This window comes from Bufo gargarizans, chromosome 11, assembly GCF_014858855.1.
Source record: "Bufo gargarizans isolate SCDJY-AF-19 chromosome 11, ASM1485885v1, whole genome shotgun sequence".
Taxonomy (NCBI): domain Eukaryota; kingdom Metazoa; phylum Chordata; class Amphibia; order Anura; family Bufonidae; genus Bufo; species Bufo gargarizans.
This window is the reverse complement of record NC_058090.1, coordinates 51,840,766-51,865,929: the sequence shown is the minus strand read 5'-3', so window position 1 is coordinate 51,865,929 and position 25,164 is coordinate 51,840,766. Positions and strand designations below refer to the sequence as shown.

Below are 25,164 nucleotides of genomic sequence, written 5' to 3'. Positions count from 1 at the left end.
GTGCAAGAACATGGATTACTTCACAGCTTGTGTAGTTGTAGACAGACCAGAGTGCCCATGGCTAAAAGCACCAACAATGGTCATGGGAGCATCAAAACTGGAGCAATAGAAGAAGGTGACCGGGTCTGATGATTCATGGTTTTCTTTGTGTCAGGTGCTACCAAATTTAAATCGCCCTCCTTTTCCTAGAATAAAAAAGAAATACATAAACTATAAAAAAATATAAACGTCATGGGCATCGCCACATCCGAAAATGCCCTTACTATTAAAGTATAAAAATATTTATCCCATAAGGCGAATGGCGTAATGGAAAAAATAATCAAAATGTCCGAATCGCCATTTTATTACCGCTTCTCTTACCCCCCAAAAAGGGATCAAAAAGACACACACACTCCGAAATGATATCAATAAAAACTACAGATCGTCCTGCAAAAAATATACAACTATAATACAGTTATGGCAGTCAGAATATGGAGATGTAAAAGTTTTTATTATTTTTTTTCAGTATTAAAACTACACATTTGTGGTATTGTTGTAATCGTACTGACCCAGAGAATGGGGCACAGGTCAGGTTTTCGCTTAGAGAACGCCGTATTAAATGGTAGCATTAAAAAGTGCAACTTTTTCTTCAAAAGCCCTCGTACAGCTATGTGAAGGGAAAAACAAAAAAGTTATGGCTCTGGAAAAACAGGAAAGAAAAAACAAAAACGCAAAAACTAAAAAACCTCTTGTATCCAAGGGATTAAAGTTTGTCCTCGGCACCCACAGAAGAGAGATTCAGTGTCTGTTGTCATGATCTACTGCCATCCTACACAGATTCAGCAGGACAGTGCACCCTGCTGCCACACTGCAGACATTGTTCAGGAAAGGTGTGAGAAACGTGACAAAGAGTTCAAGGTGTCCACAAAGTTCCTAATCCGATCGAGCATCTGTGAGTATTGCTAAAAAGCTCGCTCCATAGAAGGCCCAACCTCAAAACATAAAACACTTAAGGGCTGTTTCACACGAGCGGATGTCGTGCGTGACATCCGCTCCGTGAATGACAGACAAGACCCGATGTAGACTGCAGAGGCACGGAGCATTAACATTTTGCAGATTTATTATCAGGGGTAGTGTGCATATGAGCATTTATTTGCTAGATTTTGCAACTGTGATTACACAGGAGGTGGAAGTGCTCTCTGCATTGAGCTACTTCACAACACCTCCCTCATTTTCCAACCAGGACACTACTTTTCAGTGCACCATCCAACCAGAAGTCTACTATTTACTGCACCATTTAACCAGGTAGACTACTATTCACTGCACCATCGAACCAGGAGACTACTATTTAGTGCACCATCGAACCAGGAGACTATTATTCACTGCACCATCCAACCATGAGACTACTATTCACTGCACCATCCAACCAGGAGACTACCATTCACTGCACCATCCAACCAGAAGACTACTATTCGCTGCACCATCCAACCAGGAGACTACTATTCGCTGCACCATCCACCCAGGAGACTACTATTCGCTGCACCATCCAACCAGGAGACTACTCTTCACTGCACCATCCAACCAGAAGACTACTATTCACTGCACCATCCAACCAGAAGACTACTATTCACTGCACTATCCAACCAGGAGACTACTATTTGCTGCACCATCCAACCAAGAGACTACTATTAACTGCACCATCCAACCAGGAGACTACTATTTGCTGCACAATCCAACCAAGAGACTACTATTAACTGCACCATCCAACCAGAAGACTACTATTCACTGCACCATCCAACCAGAAGACTACTATTCACTGCACCATCCAACCAGAAGACTACTATTCACTGCACCATCCAACCAGGAGACTACTATTTGCTGCACCATCCAACCAGGAGACTACTATTTGCTGCACCATCCAACCAAGAGACTACTATTAACTGCACCATCCAACCAGGAGACTACTATTCACTGCACCATCCATCCAGGAGACTACTATTCACTGCACCATCCATCCAGGAGACTACTATTCACTGCACCATCCAACCAGGAGACTACTATTCACTGCACCATCCAACCAGGAGACTACCATTCACTGCACCATCCAACCAAGAGACTACTATTCACTGCACCATCCATCCAGGAGACTACTATTTACTGCACCATCCATCCAGGAGACTACTATTTACTGCACCATCCATCCAGGAGACTACTATTTACTGCACCATCCAACCAGGAGACTACTATTTACTGCACCATCAACCAGGAGACTACTATTTACTGCACCATCCATCCAGGTGACTACTATTCACTGCACCATCCAGCCAGGAGACTACTATTTAGTTCACCTAGCTTGGTAGGGGGCATGGTTTAGTGGAAAAGGGCTTGACTAAAGATGCATCGTTTTGCACCAAAATTTTGTCACAAAGGGGGTATAAAGTTAGAAAGACGTGTCTAGCCATGCACCACATTTATAATCCAACTTGAGCCCCTGTGGTAAATTTGGCACAAGCTCAAGCTTTACTCTGTGTACAGTATAGACAGGATTAATGTATACAGTGCTCCGTGCATATAGTGGCGCCTGTGCTGGGTATCACAGCATTGTCACGTTCAAGTAAATACGACAACGCTGCAGTATTCAGCCAAACCTCTACTATTTGCTATGTTGTGCTGAGTGTGTGGAGCAATTTAAAAAAGCTGCAGTGCTCAGTGTCAGTAGTCAGACTCCCGAACAATCTAATATTGTTTAGGATTGGTCTTCAATATTAAAATCGATATCTAAAAAAAAAAAGAGTCTTATTTTATTCCCTCGTCTTATTTGCCAATCATGGATAAATTTGTGAATTAGGTAAAGCATTTTTATTCTTCTATCTATCTTAAGGAACAGAATAAATCTTGCTGGTTTAGTCTGTAATTTCCCTCTGTTGTGTGGTACATATGTAGGTGGAAAGCAGGACACTCATTTTGTTATCTACCAAGTTTTTTTAATATATGACTAATCCTCTCATGCTGAAAGAACCCACGGCTTTTCACTGGCTTTACCCGCTTTACTAATATATGTAGTTTGCATTTAGTGGGGCATATTGTTATAGATTTTTTTTTTTTTATGTAATCTGAATTGAAATGATATTTAACATAGGGTTGCTTCGATACCAAAATTTTGATTCGGTTTTGATACCATAAAAAAGTATTGCGATACTCAATACCACGCAAAAAAAAAAAAGAAAACATAATTGAACAGTCCTATCCTATTTTTTGGGGGTGACTAAAAAAAAATGGGAATCGTGTGGTTTTTATTTATTTATTTTTTCTGTTATGGCGTTCACCACATAGGAATTTTTTAAAATATTTAAATAGTTTGGATTTTTTCAGACGTGGCGATATGTAATATGTTTATTTATTCTTTATATATTTTATATGTAAAATTGGAAAAAGGGGGCGATTTATACTTAATAATTTGGTGGTTTTCTTTTTTTACTTTTTTATTTATTTAATAACTATTGCCCTTAGGGGCTAGATTTTTTAATCCCTTGTCCTATTCCCCTTAATAGATCTCTATTAGGGTTAATAGGACTTCACACTCTCCCTGTTGCCCTGTGCATAATGCACACAGCAGCAGGGAGCTTACCTTGGCAGCCAGGGGTTCAGTGATTACACTGCTGGGGCTCTGATCAGAACTGCCACTGTACCACCAATGAGCAGGGGATGGGACCTTGTAGCTACTGCCACGATGAATTTAATAGTTAAGGTGGGGGCGCACTGTGCCACCAATTATTTTAATACTTGGTGGGTTGGGGGGGGGGGCGCGCGCACTGCGCCACCAATGACTTTAATACTAGGGGGGCGAGGGCGGACTGCGCCACCAATGATAATTAACCTTTAATAAAGATACCCGCCTCCTGTATTTGTATTAAAGGTTAATTATCATTGGTGGCACAATGGCTAGGCACCTGCTATGCTGGCTGCTTGACTCTACGAAGGACACTCAGGAGGAGGAGGCTGCTGCCGTTCACCGAGCTCACTTGCTCACACGGCGCAGCAGTGTATTCCCTACCCCGTCCCGCCTCCTGCTTTAATTAATAGCGGCACATTCATTGGTGGCAGTGGTGCGGGCAGATTCAGAGCCCGCTCACTTCATTGGGCTCAGCGCGGCCGTGTCCCTCTCTCCTTCTCCACTGTCTGCGCGCGCGCCGAGCGCCATAAGAGGAGAGTCTAGTTAGTATCGAAAAAATAAACCTCCTTATACCGAATCGATACTGGCAAAAAATTATCGATTGGGTATCGAAAGTTCGATACCCGAAGCAACCCTAATTTAACATAGTTATCACAGAATAAGTTGTAAGTAAGATGTAAAGACATACTAATGTTTTAAATTAAAAGTGCAGTTCTCTGTAAATCAAACTTTTCTCAAACTACCGGTATGTTCATTATTTTATTTTTAGGCTATGTTCACACAGGAGTCAAACCGTTTTACATTCCAACCAAGTGGATGAGATCTTACAATTTTTTTTTTCCAGACGCTGCGGAAAAAAATCTGAACTGTAAATCGACCTGCGGTGCAGATTTTAAATCCTCAGCGTGTCAGTTTATGCTGCATATTTAATTTTCTGCAATGCAGAGGAATAAATCTTCTGGAAATCTTCCGATAAATCTGCACTGATATTTCCACTGCGTGGCCATACCCAAATTTTTACAATAAGAAAAAAATTATAATCTTGATTATTTTTTTATTAATTTTTTTCAAACAACTTTTTTTGTAATTTTTCTGTCAATTTTGTCATATGAAAGCTTGTTTTTTGCAGGACCTATTGTAGTTTTTAGTGACACAATTTTGGAATACAGGCTTTTTTTGGCTGAACAGGTTTTCCTCTAAACAAGCCATCAACGTGTAATTGGTGGGGGACCCTCAACAATTAGTGTATAAAAACATATGTCTATGCTACAGGGGTAAGCTCACTACCAGACATAGCTGCACACATATGGCCTGGGATTAGCTAACAGAATGATTTGAGTTCTTCGTTAATAAAGTCTATTTCCTAAGTTACCCCAAATGGCAAAAAAATAAAAAAATATAAATAAAAATTAATATATATACACCGTGTGTGTGTGTGTGTATATATATATATATATATATATATATATATTGTATATATATATTTCCCCAGTCGTCTCCATGACAGCACAACCTGAGATTGACTTCCTCTGATAGGACAGGAAAAAACACAGAGCGGTTAAGAACCCCACCCCTTCCCCTCATCACCAGTGTTTTTTCCTGTCCTGTCAAGGAAGGAATACCAGAGAGGTGTGCTGGGAGCTCGTCTGGGTTCCTTAGCTTAAAGAGGACCTTTCACTAGAATAAAAAATCTAAACTAACTATACAGACATGGAGAGCGGCGCCCAGGGATCTCCCTGCACTTACTGTTATACCTGGGCGCCGCTCCGTTCTCCAGCGCTGGCCAATCGCAGCGCTCAGCTCATAGCCTGAGAGAAAAAAAGCCTCTCGGGCTATGAGCTGAGCGCTGCGATTGGCCAGCGCTACAGCTTGGGAGAATGAGACGCCGGCAGGTTCCACTGGGTGGAGCCTAACATATGAAGATACCGGAGGCTATACCGGGAGAACGGAGCGGCGCCAAGATATAACAGTAAGTGCAGGGAGATCCCTGGGCGCCGCTCTCCATGTCTGTATAGTTAGTTTAGATTTTTTATTCTAGTGAAAGGTCCTCTTTAACTCTACAAGTTTTTTTATTTTTTGTTTGTTCTCCTACCAGATTTTTGTCAGGCCTGAGGTCGGTTCCGGAGGTCTGGCTCTTCCCTCCTCTGTATGCGGCCTGTGCCCGGGCCCCTCTGTGTTTGGTGGCCCCGGTGAAGCTCCCTTCTGCGGTGGTCCACTGGGGCTTGATGCGGAATGGATAGTCGGCCGGAGTGAGGCTAAGACGCTCTTCCCTCCGGCCACCGGGTTATGACGTCAGACGCTGAGGGGGCGTGGCTTAGCATCTTGACGTCATGCGGCGCACGGCCGGGAGCCTGGCGGTAAATTTAAAATTGCCATGGCGCCCAGCGTCTCCTCACCTGCCTGCAGTTTTGGCAATCCTGCTGTGGACGGGACCGACGATGAGTGCCCCTACCACCGCCGGCTCTGGATTGGAGCCCCCCACTACCTTGGGTTCTGTGAGTAGCCTGTTTCAGGCGCCCCTCGTATGTTTGTTTGCCCTGTAGTAGTTGACCCTTCTCTCCCTTGTATTGCAGGGAGAAAAGGAGTCCTTCTCTTCCACTAAAGTTATAGCTTCCGGCAGGGTGCCTCCTCAGTCTCTCAAAGCCCATTCTGTTTGTTTTAAAACTCTTTTTATTGTTTTGTCAGCCAATAAAGCAAATATACTGACTGTTTGATACATATCCATTCAGATCAAATAATATACAAATACAAGATGATATAGCGCGTATCAGGAACATCTCTATGACATTGTCAATATTCTTGTAAACAAACATTCCGGACAGAGTCGATCGTTACGGAACATATTCAATCACGTGGCGCCTATCACCACATGTAATTAAACTTATAACTAAACACAAAACAAACAGAAATTAGACCTAAACAGGTAGGTGGGGGGGAGGGTAGATAAGGGAAATAAGGGGAGGGGGGGAAGCAGATAAGTGGTTCATAAGGTACTCACTCTTTATTCAAATAACATCAACATGTTAAAGACAGTCAGATGCCGTGGCGTTGCTGTCTGTAAGTCTCATCCATATGCACTCAGACCCGCTCATCATCATGTAAGGGCATTTATTCAAGTATACTAAGTATATGTTTATTTTAACGCAATTAGTCCAGGGTAAATAGTCGATCAAGATCTCCAGGGGTTCCAAATGGTCTCAAATTTAAGCAGGAATCCAGAGTCCCAATGCATTATCGGCTCAAGCCTACATATCTGGTCACACTTGACAATCCATTTCTGGGTTGAAGGTATTTCCTGTTGTTTCCAAAGGGTCGCAATGAGGAGTCTAGCTGAGGCCAGCAAAGCTGCACACAAGATTTTTATGTTCTTTGAACCCTTTATATCATTATACAAACCAAACAGGCAAAGTTTCGGAGTAACAGGGATGTGTACCCCACTCATTTTTTATAAAACTCCACAAACTGCTTGCCAAAAGGGTGTTATTTTGTCACAATACCACCAAATGTGTGCATGAGTGCCCAGTTCTTTATTACATCTACAACACAAGGGGCTGGTAGTAGCAGGGAACATACGGTGGAGCCTCTGAGGTGTAAAATACCACCTAGTTAGGACTTTATAACTGTTTTCTTGTACCTTGACACACCTGGACACCTTAGTCGGGGAGAGCAAAGCGCGCCTCCTCTCTACTGGGGAAAACTCGATACGCAGATCAGATTCCCATTGTTGTAGAAAGATTGGCTTGCTTACCTTAGATCAGGCATGTCCAAACTGCGGCCCTCCAGCTGTTCCAAAACGACAACTCCCGGCATGCCTGGATAGCTTAGAGCTATTAGGGAATGCTGGGAGTTGTAGTTTTGCAACAGCTGGAGGGCCGCAGTTTGGACATGCCTGCCTTAGATGGAGACATTAAAATCTCATACAATTTGGAGATTTTCCCTCTTGGGTCTTTAATTTGTATGGCTAGTTTTTCAAATGAGGAATGGACTACCGAGGTGGGTAAACGTGTCAGATACTTCCTTATATGTTGGATGCAATAGTTGATCTGGAATGGAGAGCAGTCCTTCATCAATGGATGTTTATAAAGGTCCAATGCTGAAGGAATATCATTATCCGGGCATATGGCTAATAACGGAGAGACACATTGTTTCAAGTTATCCGGAAGAGTCTGCAGAAAATCAGTGGATGCTTGAAAAAAGAGATCCCTAATTTGCATTAATACAGGGTAATTAGGTGTCAAAGTAGATCTCCAATTAGACTTTTCCCACATACTCAGTGTGTATTTAGTAATTGAACTCTGGGTTCGGATAGTTTTGGAGGCTTGGGAATTATCCATAAATAGGAATGCGCGTAATGGGATGATCGACATATCTTTTTCCACTATTAGATCTAATCGATCTGAATGTGGTCTTAGCAACTCTAGACACCTGAGGCTTAACACCGCCTTGTGGTAGTGATATACATCTGGGATACCCAGTCCACCATTGATAGGATGTTGAGTGATTTGTTTAAAAGGTATGCTCGCCCTTCTCCCACCCCAAAGGAATCTTAACATGGGGATGGGATGGGTATCGGAAGAGTCTGGATGTAGTACAGGATGGTAGGCAAGAGAATAGTTTTGATTAGAGTCCTACGCCCGAACCAGGAGACATACGGGACATCCCATGAGCTAATAGTATCTTCTAGGCGTTTCGGGAGGGGTACAAAGTTTTCCTGATATAAGCAGGAGAAATCCGGGGTGAGTTTTATCCCTAAAAAGGTAACGTGACTTGACGTCCATAAAAATGGTGTAGTTGCCTTAAGGATTCCTAAATCACTGGACTTCACAGACATATATAACACGACTCTCAAATCCCATTCTGTAAGATCTGTTTCCACCTCTTGGGCTGAGAGGGCCTCTGCATCACTAGAGCAGATTTGCAGAGCAGCCACGTGAAAGAGGGCCCATAGTAACATAGTACATAAGGCCGAAAAAAGACATTTGTCCATCCAGTTCGGCCTGTCATCCTGCAAGTTGATCCAGAGGAAGGCAAAAAAAAAAACCTGTGAGGTAGAAGCCAATTTTCCTCACTTTAGGGGAATAAAAAATTCCTTCCCGACTCCAATCAGGCAATCAGAATAACTCCCTGGATCAACGATCCCTCTCTAGTAGCTATAGCCTGTAATATTATTACACTCCAGAAATACATCCAGGCCCCTCTTGAATTCCTTTATTGTACTCACCATCACCACCTCCTCAGGCAGAGAGTTCCATAGTCTCACTGCTCTTACCGTAAAGAATCCTCTTCTGTTTGTGTACAAACCTTCTTTCCTCTAGACGCAGAGGATGTCCCCTCGTCACAGTCACAGTCCTGGGGATAAATAGATGATGGGATAGATCTCTGTACTGACCACTGATATATTTATACATAGTAATTAGATCTCCCCTCAGTCGTCTTTTTTCTAAAGTGAATAACCCTAATTTTGATAATCTTTCAGGGTACTGTAGTTGCCCCATTTCAGTTATTACTTTAGTTGCCCTCCTCTGGACTCTCTCCAGATCTTCTATGTCTGCCTTGTTCACTGGTGCCCAGAACTGTACACAGTACTCCATGTGTGGTCTGACTAATGATTTGTAAAGTGGTAGGACTATGTTCTCATCACGGGCATCTATGCCCCTTTTGATGCAACCCATTATCTTATTGGCCTTGGCAGCAGCTGCCTGACACTGGTTTTTGCAGCTTAGTTTGCTGTTTATTAAAATTCCTAGATCCTTTTCCATGTCAGTGTTACCGAGTGTTTTACCATTTAGTATGTACGGGTGACTTGCATTATTCCTTCCCATGTGCATAACTTTACATTTGTCAGTGTTAAACCTCATCTGCCACTTATCTGCCCAAGCCTGCAATCTATCCAGATCCCTCGGTAGTAGTATACTGTCCTCTTCAGTGTTAATTACTTTACATAGTTAAGTGTCATCTGCGAAAATTGATATTTTACTATGCAAGCCTTCTATGAGATCATTAATAAATATATTAAAGAGAATAGGGCCCAATACTGACCCCTGAGGTACCCCACTAGTGACAGTGACCCAATCTGAGTATGTACCGTTAATAACCACCCTCTGTTTTCTATCATTGAGCCAGTTACTTACCCACTTACAGACGTTTTCTCCCAGTCCGAGCATTCTCATTTTATATACTAACCTTTTATGTGGTACAGTGTCAAATGCTTTGGAGAAGTCCAGATACACGACATCCATTGATTCGCCGCTGTCAAGTCTAGAACTTACCTCCTCATAGAAACTGATTAAATTAGTTTCGCTTGACCGATCCGTCACGAAGCCATGCTGATATGGCGTTATTTGCTTATTTCCGTAAGATGCTCTAACATAGCATCTCTTAGAAAACCGTCAAACAGTTTACCCACAACAGATGTTAAACTTACCGGCCTATAGTTTCCAGGCTCTGTTTTTAGACCCTTTTTGAATATTGGCACCACATTTGCCATGCGCCAATCCTGTGGGACATTCCCTGTCAGTATAGAATCTGCAAATATCAGAAATAAGGGTCTGGCTATGACATTACTTAATTCCCTTAGGATACGGGGGTGTATGCCATCTGGTCCTGGCGATTTGTCTATTTTAATCTTTTTAAGTCGCTGTTGTACTTCTTCCTGGATCACACAGGACACTTTTTTAATGGGGAATTTATTTCAACATTCAGCATTTCATCTGACAGTTTATTTTCCTCAGTGAATACATTGGAGAAAAAAAATATTTAACAGCTTTGCTTTCTTCTCGTCGCTCTCTGCGACTCCCCCCTCATTACTCTTTAAAGGGCCGACACCTTCAGATTTATACTTTTTAACATTTATATAATTGAAGAACATTTTAGGGTTAGTTTTACTCTTTGGCAATTAATCTCTCGGTCTCTAGTTTGACCGCTTTTATTTGTTTTTTACATGTTCTATGTTTTTCCTTATAGTTTTTCAGTGCTTCCGTGCTACCTTCCTGTTTTAGTGTTTTATATGGTTTCTTTTTGTCATTTATTGCTTTCTTTACAGTTCTGTTTATCCACATTGGTTTCTTTTTGTTCCTTAACCTTTTATTCCCATACGGTATGTACCTCTCACAATGAGATTTTAGGATGCTTTTAAAGATATCCCATTTTGTGGCTGTATTTTTATTTGTGAGGACTTTATCCCATTTAGGGCCCTTTCACACCTGCGTTCTTTTCTTCCGGCATAGAGTTCTGTCATCGGGGCTCTATGCCGGAAGAATCCTGATCAGGATTATCCCAATGCATTCTGAATGGAGAGAAATCCGTTCAGGATGTATCAGGATGTCTTCAGTTCAGGACCGGAAAGTTTTTTGGCCGGAGAAAATACCGCAGCATGCTGCGCTTTTTGCTCCGGCCAAAAATCCTGAACACTTGCCGCAAGGCCAGATCCGGAATTAATGCCCATTGAAAGGCATTAATCCGGATCCGGCCTTAAGCTAAACGTTGTTTTGGGGCATTACCGGATCCGACGTTTAGCTTTTTCTGAATGGTTACCATGGCTGCCAGGACGCTAAAGTCCTGTTTGCCATGGTAAAGTGTAGTGGGGAGCGGGGGAGCAGTATACTTACCGTCCGTGCGGCTCCCGGGGCGCTTCAGAGTGACGTCAGGGCGCCCTACGCGCATGGATGACGTGATCGCATGGATCACGTCATCCATGCGCATGGGGCGCTCTGACGTCATTCTGGAGCGTCCTGGGAGCCGCACGGGCGGTAAGTATACTGCTACCCCGCTCCCCACTACTACTATGGCAACCAGGACTTTAATAGCGTCCTGGCTGCCATAGTAACACTGAACGCATTTTGAAGACGGATCAGTCTTCAAATGCTTTCAGTTCACTTGCGGTGTTACGGATCCAGCGGGCACTTCCGGCAAATGGAGTACACGCCGGATCCGGACAACGCAAATGTGAAAGAGGCCTTAGTTAGGCCTATGGCCTCTCTTAGTTGGCTAAATTTAGCTTTTTTGAAGTTTGGTATTTTTGTTCCTCCCTGTAGAAACGCTCTTTTGGATGATAATTGGAAGGTTATTACTTTATGGTCACTATTTCCCAGGTGTCCCCCAACCTGCACGTCTGTTGTTCTGTCAGGCCTATTGGTTAATACTAAGTCCAGCATACCTTTACTAAACATTACAGAGTAGATGTTTTTGTTAATGAGGACATGACCTTTGGACACAAGTTCCTTGGTGCTGTTGTCCCGTCCCCCACAATAAGGTTACTTTGTTAGTTCTCAGGTTGTGCTGTCATGGAGACGACTGGGGAAATGAGTATTATACTCACCGGTAATCCGGTTTCCTGGAAGTCTCCATGACAGCACACATATATCCCACCCTTTTTTCTTTATTGGTTTCAGATTCCTTTAATAGTTCCTTTCCTCTTTCCTGGTTCTGTTAAAAATACACTGGTGATGAGGGGAAGGGGTGGGGTTCTTAACCTCCCTGTGTTTTTTCCTGTCCTATCAGAGGAAGTCAATCTCAGGTTGTGCTGTCATGGAGACTTCCAGGAAACCGGATTACCGGTGTATGTAATACTCATATATATATATATATATATATCTAATATCTAATATGATAAAAATCTGTATATCCTTTTAATTTCTTGATCCTTCGTAACCACTTTTTAGTGATCTAGTAGTTTATGAAATTGCTAAACTTTTTGTCCCCTGTATGATGTTTTTTCTGTAAGAAGAGCCAATTTAGTCCTATAGTACGAGGACCCATAGAAGAGCACCCAGGATATTCGATTCTGCGGTTCCTATCACTTTGGTGGTAGTGGAAAACCCACTCACTCAGGGAAAACACAACCCAATCCTCAGTGCGGATCCACAGCTTGTAAGACTTCCAGAAATACCAAAATATAAGGAGAGGAAGGATCTAGCGTGTTGTAGAAAATCCAAGGCTGTATTAGAAAATTCCAGTAAAAATACCATCTTAGTAAAAGCTTCACTTGCTTACATGTTATAACCGTCTGGTGCGGTCATTTCCAATAAAGCCTTGGTTTTTATACAACACGCTGGATCCTTCCTCTCCTTCTATTTTTGGGTTTCTATTTTTTTGTCACTTTGCTGAAGAAATAGGAAATTGTGGTTACCGCCAGTCATAATTTTCATGTTTGGCTTTTGCCGTCCTTTAAGTTGGATATCAGCTAAATGAAATTAAAGGGGACCTGTCAGGATTTTCATGCGGCCAGAACAACGGCCAGCATGAAGTCCCAACAGGCTCCCTCATTATGGTGAATTAAGATTGGTGCAGTTGTGTGTGGAGGGCAGGGTAATTACATATTTATTTTGCTCACTTTTATAGCGTTGAGATATTCCACAGCAATTTACAGACACTATGATTAGGGATGAGCGAATCGACTTCTGATGAAACATCCGAAGTCGATTCGCATAATACTTTGCTTGAATACTGTACGGAGCACTCGCTATTAGAATGTATTTGCTCCTATCAGCCGAAGTTATTACTTTGCAAAGTCTCACGAGACTTTGCAAAATAACTTCATAAATCAATTTCTACTGTAAGAAAAAAACATTTCCCGAACTCGCGTTCAGTTCCAAGTGGTATCTTGTAACTGAACCTGAGCACAGTCCCTTTTACATTTGGCAGATAATGATATAGAGGTCCACACCTTCCTGTAGATAGACTCCTTGAGTCCAGAGCTGTTTTTCTTTTAGAAGTCAAAGGACAAGTCCTTGGTACCCTACAGAGCTGGGAAAATCCCAGGGAGTTAAAGGGCATCTGTCAGCAGATTTGTTCCTATGGCACTGGCTGACCTGTTACATGTGCACTTGGCAGCTGAAGACATCTGTGTTGGTCCCATGTTCATATGTCCCCGCATTGCTGAGAAAAATGATGTTTTAATATATGCAAATGAGCCCCTAGTCGCAACGGGGCGTTACCGTTACACCTAGACGTTCTGTACTTTGTTTGACAGCGCCAAGTGTGATGACATTTTCATTGCCTGGTCCTGTCAATCAAAGTGCTACAGTTGCAGAGAGATGGGTACAAAACTGCTCCGGATGCCCTTTAGAGAAGACTGTTTTAGTAACTGCTTGTATTCCCCATGTAATACATGACTTTATGTTGTGCCATTCTTCTCTAATTCCTTATAGAAGTTTATGGATAAAGGTACAGATGGATGTTATCGGTTGTGGGTGTCTCCCTGCACACTTGTTCATCGGGTGATTGGCGTCACATTTACGTGGCCAGATTGTGGGGAATGACTGTTCACAGGAACGTTTGTGTCAGTGGCGTACATAGAGAAGTAAGGGCCCCATAGCAAGGATCAAACCAGGCCCCCCACATAGGACAGAAGGGTTTCTGCCTAAAGTCTTTTCAAAGACCCTTGGGCCATTTTTCCACTGCTTCATTTGCTAAAAGTTGTTCCTTTAGAGGGTAGAGTCCTGACCAAGTTTTCACCTCCAGTAGAAGAGGAGATAATCCCAACTAAGACTGGGCCCCCTCTTGCCCCGGGCCCCATATCAGTCGCATGGTCTGCCGCTATGGTAGTTACTCTCCTGGGTCGTGTCCAATTCTCAGACCGTGTAAATGCACTTTTATCCGCAATGCATGTCGGCTCTTGAACTTCTTAATAGAATAGTACTGTCCATTGTTTATTGAACATATGGGGTGGTCTACCCTATATGTAGAGATGGCCCAATTCTCCTATTACTATACAGACTATTACCTGAGGTCAGGAGTTCATTGTTCCAGCAATCATATGTCACCAGGGCATTAACCCAACTGTCAGATCAGAGAGTATACAGAAAACGGAATATTCGAGCACAAGGTGGACTTACTTCTGCTTGACTTTTTGTCAAGTGCTATCATGAATTTCAAGATGGTGAAAGCTTTGATCTGTGAATATCAAAGAATGCCTCTTATGTACCTGTTGAACAAAATGTTAAAGATGATGAAAATCCTCCTGGGCTCCCAGTTGTATGCGGCATAGGATCATTGCTACAACCCTTGTCTGTCTAGATTGACTTCTCACTGGAGATCGTGAAAGGTCTTGAGAGGTGCCTCGGGGATACAGATGATTTCCTGTGGAGGATTGAGGGTATACAAAGTAATGATATCACATTTCTGAGTGCACTTGATGTACTGAGCTTATGCGCTAACAAACCACAGGAGGAGGGCATGAATTGTGTAAAAGAACGGCGGTGGCAGAACAGGCGATCGGGTAATGAGATGATTGTGTTTCTGATGGCATTTGTGAGATAAACTGCCAACAAGATATATGAATAGGAAATTAATTATTATAGATAGGCCCTCTTCATTAGAAAACACACAGAAACATAAATGTCTATTAAGATATTTAATATTATACGTTCCTAAACAAAATATACTTCTAACTTAACCCCTTCAGGGCCCTGCCAATTTTCACCTTAAGGACCAGGCCATTTTTAGCAAATCTGACATGTCACTTTATGTGCTAACAACTTTAAAACGCTTTTACTTATCCAAGCCATTCTGAGATTGTTTTCTCGTCACATATTGTACTTCAAGACAGTGGTAAAATGGAGTCAAAAAATTTCATTTTTAGATCCACAGCATTTGCACACGACCGTTGTTGTGTTCCGCATACGAGCTGCATTTTTTGCAGCTCGGGTGCGAACCCATTCACTTCAATGGGTCCGCAAAAGATGCGGGCGGCACTCCGTGTGCTGTCCGCATCCGTTGCTCCGTTCCGTGGCCTCGCAGAAAAAAATATAGCATGTCCTATTCTTGTCCGTTTTGCGGACAAGAATAGGCATTTCTACAATGGGCCGCCCGTTCTGCAAATTGCGGAAGGCACATGGGCGGCTTCCTTTTTGCGGATCCGCAATTTGTGGACCACAAAAAAACGTAACGTTCGTGTGCATGAAGCCTTAATTAAAAAAAAAAACAACCAAATTTACCCAAAAAATTAGCAAATTAGCAAATTTCTATTTCTCTACTTTTATAATAGATAGTAATACCTCCAAAGATAGTAATTACTTTACATTCCCCATATGTCTAATTCATGTTTGGATCATTTTGAAAATGACATTTTATTTTTTGGGGACGTTAGAAGTTTACAAGAAAATCTTAAAATTTTAAGAACATTTCCAAACCCCAATTTTTTCAGGACCAGTTCAGTTATGAAGTTACTTCCTGGGGCTTACATATTAGAAACCACCCATAAATCAACCCATTTTAGAAACTACACCCCTCAAGGTATTCGGGCATCAAGGGTTAACCGCCATACAAAGCTTAACATCTATTACCCTGAATCTGGAGTTTACAGAAACACTCCATGTGTGCTCAAAAACTGATGTATGGGCGCACAGCAGGCTTCAGAGTGGAAGGAGCACCATATGGCTTTTGGAGAGCTACGAATTTAGGTGGAATGGTAATTGGGAGCTATGTCGCATATGAAGACACCCAGAGGTGGCCCTAGAGTGGAAACCCCACAAAAATTACCCCATTCCGGAAACTGCACCTCTCAAGGAATATTTTAAGGTGTGTAGTGAGCACTTTGACTCATCAGGCATTTCACAGAATTAGGAAACGCCTGGCTGTGAAAATGAAAAATGTCAATTTTTTCCAGAAAAAGTTGCTTTACACCCACATTTTATACTTTCACAAGGGAAAACAGGACAAAATGCACCCCATATTTTGTTCCCTATTTTTCCCCGAATATGCCAACACCCCATGTGTGCTCAAAAAATGATGTATAAGCGCATGGCAGGGTTCAAAAGGGAAGTAGCCCCATAGGGCTTTTGGAGGACAGATTTTGCTGGATTGGCTTTTGGGAGCTATGTCGCATATGAAGACACCCTGTGGTACCCCTAGAGTGGAAACCCCCCAAAAGTGACCCCATTCAGGAAACTACACCCCTCAAGGAGTATTTCAAGGTATGTAGTGACCCATCAGGCGTTTCGCAGAATTAGGAAATGCTTGGCTGTGAAAATAAAAAAGTTGCATTACACCCACATTTTTCACTTTCACGAGGGGTAACAGGACAAAATGCACCCCACATTTTGTTCCCCATCCCCCCCCCCCCCGAAGACGCCAACACCCCATATGTGCTAAAAAAAAATTATGTATGGGCGCATGGCAGGGCTCTAGATACAAACGGCTCTATATGGATTTTACTGACCTGAATTGACAGACATGGATTTTAGGTGCCATGTCGCATTAAATAAATTCCTGAGGTCCACAGAAAAAAAAAAAAAAAGTGACCCCATTTCGGAAAAAGCACCCCCGTACGAACATTTTAACTGGTGGACAGGGTACTTTTGACCTAACAGGTGTTTCATAGAAATTATTATGTAGTGGTTGGTAAAAAGTGGATATGTAATTTAAAGGTATAAGGTGGTCAAATTACAGGGTACATCAAGGATGAAATTAATACTCCATGGATGTGTGGTAGATTCTGAAACACTCCTGCACGCACAGGCCAGGTTTTTCAGGGCAGGTTTCACAGTGGTAAATGATGTCTTTCCTTATCCCCCTTTTGGAACACACCCTGCATCTTTTTTGGGTCCTTCCCTTCCTTGCTGTCTGGGGGACTTGACCTTGAAAATATTGCCCTGGTACAACACGGGCACCATGACTTCCAGAAGTACTAGGACCCTCCCCGGCCTGGCTTTGAAAAATTAGGGCCTTGATAACCACCTCTTGGAACTGAAGGAAAGTTCCTGTGTGGCCTGCAGACTGAAATAGCATGTACGCATTGTGCATTGCCACCTGTACAATGTGTACGGCCAGCTTTTTGTACCACACTTTTGTTTTTCGTGTGGCACTATAGTGAGCAGGGGAGCTGGTGTTAGTGTGAATGGTGGTTAGTAAAAGGACATCCCTCTTGTCCTTGTACTTAACCACCAGCATGTTCTCATTGTGGAGAGCCTTACTTTCACCCATTCTCAATGGTTGCCCTACCAGGGATCTAGGAAGGCCTCTCTGATTTTTGCCACAGTACTTCTGGCAGTTAGGGACCTGAATAGGGGTATGCTGGTATAATATCCACATAGAGGTGGTAATACTTATCCAGCAGTGGGTGCAGTAAGTCCCACACAATCTTTCCACTAACTCCTAGGATTCTGGGGGTTCTATGCGGGAATCTTTCCCTTCATAAACGCGGAACTTGTTGGTGTACCTGGAGCTACTCTCACAAAGTTTGTATATTTGTATGTCATACTTTGCCCGTTTGCTAGGCAGGTACAGGCGGAATCTAATCCTCCCTTTGAACAATAGGGACTCATCTACACAGACATTTTTATCAGGGTTATACACCTGGTCAATGACAGGCCTAACCTTGAACAGACGGTCAAATGTCAGGTCATTTTGGGGTGGGCACTGTGCATTGTCGTTGTAGTGTAGGAATTTTTGAATTGACTCAAATCGCTTCCGGGTCAGGGTCTGACTGTAAATTGGAGTCTGGTAGAAAATGTCCGAACTCCAATATTATTTGACGTTTGGCTTCTTTACTACTCCCATATGTAGCACAAGCCCCCAAAACTTCATCATCTCTGCTGCACTTACTGGGGTCCAACCTAGGGGTCTAGCGTATGACGAGGTAGGGTTCTGAGCTATAAATTGTTGGGCGTACAAATTGGTTTTGGCCACTATTAAATTTACAAAATCTTCAGAGAAGAAGATTTTGAGAAAATCTAGTTCAGTGAAGCCCGCACTGTCTATCTGTATTCCAGAGTTGCCCACAAAATCCGGAATTTGGGGCTGATAATCGCCATGGGGTTTGGTCCATATGGGGTCACTCTGGGGGGCTGCCTCCGCTGCTACCCTGGGGCACCTTCTAGAGCAGTGATGGCGAACCTTTTAGAGACCGAGTGCCCAAACTGCAACCTAAAACCCACTTATTTATTGTAAAGTGGCAACACGGCAATGTAACCTGAATACTACAGTCTAATGTATATCTTCCATGTACTTTATCATGTAGCTATAATAGCCTGCCTACATTAAATGCGCTGCCTGTGCTGTTCATAGTATGCCCTGTGCTGACGATGCCTGAAAACATCTAAGGCAATTTGGTACACCATAGACTTTTTCCAGGGTGCGGGAGCCCACAGAGAGGGCTCTGAGTGCCGCCTCTGGCACCCGTGCCATAGGTTCGCCATCACTGTTCTAGAGGGTCCCTCATCAGCGGATGATGATGATTAGGGGGTAGACGCACGCACGCACACAGATATCATGTGCGTGCAAAAATTTACACTAACGCTACCTAACTAAAATTGATTTCTATCTAACACTAAAACTTTTTACACCAAAAAAATTAAATAAAAAAAACTGGTGCAGACACTGCAGTATAAAAATTTAATGCAGATTAAACACAAGCTAAAAATGTACTTATATATATGATTCTAACTATTACAAAAAATATATAAAAAGGGACAGATTAAAAAATATATATATCTGCGCCCAAAAAATAGCCCACGTGCTGAGCAGCGAAATACAGACTGATCAGTATTTGGCGTTCACAGCTCGCGCACCAAGTGACTAAATAATAAAAAATTTATTTGCCGCAGGCAAAATCGGACGGGAGGGATAGGGGGCATAGGGACAGGGATTAGGGCTTGGGAAGGGGGGTGGATTAGGGATCTCGAACTTCTGCTGCAGAAAAAATCAAATCACTTCAGCAGATGTGCCAGATCTTCTTCTTCTTCTATACAGGAGCAGGAAAGGTAGTAAAAGCTGTGGTAGAACCACAAATCCCAGCAGATCGAGCACAGAACCTATCTGCAAGCAGTCACCAGCTAGAATGGCTGCATGCAGGGACGTTCTGCCTCTTCCTGTGCAGCTATAGCGCTGCCATTGGCTGGAGCGTTGACCAGTTCAGCACCGGCCACTTCCCCCTGACCTCCCCCCGGCCTGCAGCTTACATGTGCTTCCGGCGCTGCGATGTGCCGTCTTCACTGATCGGACATTTGCAGCGCACGGATCTGCAGGGGCGCCAAAATAGCCGATGCTGCACTTACCCGGCATGGCTGCCTGTCGGTAAGAGCAGCCATCGCGCTCTGGTCCCCCTGCAATTTTCATCCAGAGTCACGTCCGGTTGCGCCGTACATGTACAGCGCGGGTCCTCTACAGGTTAAAATCATAAAGATAAAATACAATACAAACATCATATGAAAAACCAATGAAGTCAATAGGTTTCTTGCTATATCAATATTCTGTATGGCTGTATATATACAGGTCCTTCTCAAAAAATTAGCATATTGTGATAAAGTTCATTATTTTCTGCAATGTACTGATAAACATTAGACTTTCATATATTTTAGATTCATTACACACCAACTGAAGTAGTTCAAGCCTTTTACTGTTTTAATATTGATGATTTTGGCATACAGCTCATGAAAACCCAAAATTCCTATCTCAAAAAATTAGCATATCATGAAAAGGTTCTCTAAACGAGCTATTAACCTAATCATCTGAATCAACTAATTAACTCTAAACACCTGCAAAAGATTCCTGAGGCTTTTAAAAACTCCCAGCCTGGTTCATTACTCAAAACGGCAATCATGGGTAAGACTGCCGACCTGACTGCTGTCCAGAAGGCCATCATTGACACCCTCAAGCAAGAGGGTAAGACACAGAAAGAAATTTCTGAACGAATAGGCTGTTCCCAGAGTGCTGTATCAAGGCACCTCAGTGGGAAGTCTGTGGGAAGGAAAAAGTGTGGCAGAAAGCGCTGCACAACGAGAAGAGGTGACCGGACCCTGAGGAAGATTGTGGAGAAGGACCGATTCCAGACCTTGGGGGACCTGCGGAAGCAGTGGACTGAGTCTGGAGTAGAAACATCCAGAGCCACCGTGTACAGGCGTGTGCAGGAAATGGGCTACAGGTGCCGCATTCCCCAGGTCAAGCCACTTTTGAACCAGAAACAGCGGCAGAAGCGCCTGACCTGGGCTACAGAGAAGCAGCACTGGACTGTTGCATGTAATTCGGAAATCAAGGTGCCAGAGTCTGGAGGAAGACTGGGGAGAGGGAAATGCCAAAATGCCTGAAGTCCAGTGTCAAGTACCCACAGTCAGTGATGGTCTGGGGTGCCATGTCAGCTGCTGGTGTTGGTCCACTGTGTTTTATCAAGGGCAGGGTCAATGCAGCTAGCTATCAGGAGATTTTGGAGCACTTCATGCTTCCATCTGATGAAAAGCTTTATGGAGATGAAGATGTCATTTTTCAGCACGACCTGGCACCTGCTCACAGTGCCAACACCACTGGTAAATGGTTTACTGACCATGGTATTACTGTGCTCAATTGGCCTGCCAACTCTCCTGACCTGAACCCCATAGAGAATCTGTGGGATATTGGGAAGAGAAAGTTGAGAGACGCAAGACCCAACACTCTGGATGAGCTTAAGGCCGCTATCGAAGCATCCTGGGCCTCCATAACACCTCAGCAGTGCCACAGGCTGATTGCCTCCATGCCACGCCGCATTGAAGCAGTCATTTCTGCAAAAGGATTCCCGACCAAGTATTGAGTGCATAACTGAACATAATTATTTGAAGGTTGACTTTTTTTGTATTAAAAACACTTTTCTTTTATTGGTCGGATGAAATATGCTAATTTTTTGAGATTTTTTTACCCATGATTGCCGTTTTGAGTAATGAACCAGGCTGGGAGTTTTTAAAAGCCTCAGGAATCTTTTGCAGGTGTTTAGAGTTAATTAGTTGATTCAGATGATTAGGTTAATAGCTCGTTTAGAGAACCTTTTCATGATATGCTAATTTTTTGAGATAGGAAATTTGGGTTTTCATGAGCTGTATGCCAAAATCATCAATATTAAAACAATAAAAGGCTTGAACTACTTCAGTTGGTGTGTAATGAATCTAAAATATATGAAAGTCTAATGTTTATCAGTACATTACAGAAAATAATGAACTTTATCACAATATGCTAATTTTTTGAGAAGGACCTGTATATATCTGCTAATGATATGTAATTGTCACTTATGGCGTGACTGTTGGTAATATATAACTGTCACTTATATGGTATAGTGCAGTATATATGGCAGTATATATTACAGCCCAAAACAAAACAAAAAATGTATAGTTTTGTGCTCAATCGTATTGATGTTTCAATTTATATACATTCATAGACGTGCTGGTGCACATACATATATATTTGTTTGATGATAATTAATATTTGTTGGATAATTGACGTTCATAACACTTATGTCCACAGTTCCCCTTATATTATTTGCATATATCCTTGAGTTATCATTGTTTCCTCTTTAATGATCTATCCTCAGTGGTGATGGGGTTCATGTACGCACTGTTGGTGTATAGTTGTATACCGACCGCGGCGTCCTACGTGGTGCCGCTTACCCTTTACCTCCATCTCCCTCGGCTGTGTACGGGCTCTGTCTGTACTGTAGTAGCGCTCGCTGAATCGCGATGACTTACAGGATCGCCGCTCTAGCTCGGCGTCCCATGTGCTGCAGCAGACTGTGCTTAGATTACTGGAGTGTTTACAAGGTTCGTAAGGTTGTACCGGTATTGTCCGTGAAGCGCTCCACATATATCCTTATTTTTCCAGCAGAAGCAATCGATCTTTGTAAGTAGGTTCTGAATTTTAATCAAGATATCTTTCAGCTACTATTACTGTGCATTATTGTCTTGTAATTCTAATGTGTGTCAGCGCTGAGCTAAAAACTCCCTCAAACACTGCCCCCTGACATGTTTCACCAGTTAGGCCTCATGCACACGACCGTTGTCTGCATCCGTGGCCGTTATGCCGTTTTCCATTTTTTTTCGCGGACCCATTGACTTTGGCAGCCGCATCCGTGATCCGTGACCTGTCCTATTTTTTTCACGGCCAACGGTTCACGGACCCATTCAAGTCAATGGGTCCGTGAAAAATCACGGATGCACACAAAATTGTCATCCGCGTCCGTGATCCCTGTCCGTTTTTTCCTATCATTTCAATGGCAAACTTGACCACGGACTAAAAAACGGTCACGGATCACGGACCTACGGACCCCGTTTTTGCGGACCCGTGTGCATGAGGCCTTACTCTGGCGTCTTCAGGGGGACGGGCAGTGCTTGAGGGAGTTTTTAGCTCAGTTTTTAGCTCAGGGGTGACACTTCATTAGAATCGAAAGACAATAATGCACAGTAATGGTAGTGAGGGACAGAGTTATATAGAGGGAAGAGTGGAAGAAGCGCGCCGTCACCAGCCTATCTAGTCCACTGCTGTGATCAGAACACTGGGCCAACAGCAGTGCTGTAGATCTAAACAGCATTGACAAAATGAAGTGACACAACTGATGGTTTTAATGTTATTTTGGTTTTGGTCACAGGAGACATTTTACAAAGTTAGCATTAAAAGTTAATTTTTATGAATAGTGAATTAGAGATTCAATGGTCTTTGTCACAAGATATCACTGAGACGTGTTATCACGGTTCCTTTTATTCTGCTAAATCTGTATGTTCCTTTGGAAAACCCTACACGGAGCAAACTTCAAGACAGATTTAGAATCGAGGACTAAAAAAATTCACAGTAGTGATGCACATTTAGTGCCCCTACACTGTAGTTAAGCCCCCTTAGTGCCCCCGTTACAGACTACTCCCCTAGTACCCCCAAACAGTAGTAATTTCCCCTTAGTGCACCCTTTACTGTTATTATGTTCCCTTAGTTCCCAACACAGTAGTTATGCCCCTTAGTGCCCCCACACAGTAGGTATACCCCCTTTAGTATCCCTACACTGTAGTTAAGCCCCCTTAGTGTCCCCATTACAGTAGAATGCCCCTTAGTGCCCCCACACAGTAGTTATGCCCCCTTAGTGCCCCCACACAGTAGTTGTGCCCCCACACAGTAGTTATGCCCCCTTAGTGCTTCCACACAGTAGTTATGCCCCCTTAGTGCCTCCACACAGTAGTTATGCCCCCTTAGTGCCCCAACACAGTAGTCATACCCCCTTAGTGCCCCGTCACAGTAGTTATGCCCCCTTAACAGTATCGCTGCTCCCTTCATGTCCAGTCTTACAATAATGCTGCCCCCTTAGTGTTAATAAAATAAGAGTCATATTCCCCTAGCTATATTCCCCCAATGAACAAAGCACATTCTACTCTATCCAGCAGCAGGTGTAATGCAGTGACGTCATGGCATCTGCTTCGCTGAGTAGCAGATTGCACAGGCTGGGGGATGATCTCTGGCCTGTGCGTTTTCGTGCTCAGCAGGCACCATGACATTGCAGCATTACGCCTGCTCCCGGGGAGCACACAGGCCAGGAAGTGGTGGAGCAAGATGCTGAGGGCTCCCTGCATCACCATTGCATTCAACTGTATCTGTGTCCTGAGGATGCAGATACAGTTGAAATTGGGGCTAACCTCAGCCGTCCCGGGACCGTGGGACAGCCGCCAAAATCCGGGACTGTTCTGCCGGATCTGGGACAGTTGGGAGGTGTGCTTGTAACTGCGCTGGTAAAGGAGCTCTTGATTGTAACAATGCCACACGGATATGGACATTACATGGATGACATGTTTGGTCCCCCCTCGCTTCTGAAGGTAATTTCAGGCTCCTTAGCAACACAGATTAGACATTAGACCAGACCCCAAAAATGAATGCAAACCCCTGACTAGACATCTATACATTTAGGTCAAGTGGAGGGCCCTATGAGATTAGGGGGCCCTAAAAGAATGATGGGAATTGTTGGAGACTACAAACCTTACCATAAACAGCAGACTACCTGGAATAATTGCTCATACCGGAGGGAGGGGGCACAGATACCATATATTTCTATAACTAATAGGCTGCTGGTTGCTTGCCCACCCGACTTGGACAGCGCCAGGGACATCTGAGGATTTAGGGGTGAATTCAAATAAGTGGACTAACGAGATATAGATTTGCGCAAATTATTATTATTATTTTTTAATTATTATTATGGACTGTAGATTGTTGCTCCATATTTCCAATTTCTTTAAATAATCAGCTGTAGTTGGCACTGGTCATATGGACAATGCAAGTTGGGTGGTGGAGAAGGTGTTAGATGCTGTTCACACGTTTAGCTTATGATGAGAATTATAGCGCAGATTCTGCCCCAAAATCCTCATCAGATCAGCTAACCCTCCACATCCAAAGCAAGTGAATGGGTTTTTAAAGGGAACCTGTTATCAACTTTATGCTACCCATACTAAGGGCAGCATAAAGTACAGACAGGTGAGTAGATTTTAGCGGTCTGTCGTTTAAAAGTTAAAAGTAAGTGGTTGCCGAGAACCAACATCACAATCATTGCAGACTGGGCCTGGAAAAGAGTCCCGGCCACTGGAGAAGAGTCCTGGTTATTCTTGAAGTCCTGCTCTCCTGCCACCTGCTGATGACTGACCGGCTTCTACCTAGTTTTCTCCCTTTCTCTCTAGGAGAGAACTGCCAATCATCAGCAGACGGGCGGGAGATTATGAATAACCAGGACTCTTCTCATGTAGATTTGACTCTTTTAAAGGCCTGGGCTCCAATTATTATGATGCTGGTTCTCGGCAATCACTTACTTT

General features: G+C 43.2%; 1 protein-coding gene across 5 annotated transcripts in view; it reads left to right on the top strand.

The window, feature by feature from the left end:
- Nucleotides 1-25,164, top strand: part of LOC122921693 (protein only RNase P catalytic subunit) — a 109,393-nt gene that overhangs the window by 15,675 nt on the left and 68,554 nt on the right. The gene's annotated exons all lie outside the window — the stretch shown is intronic.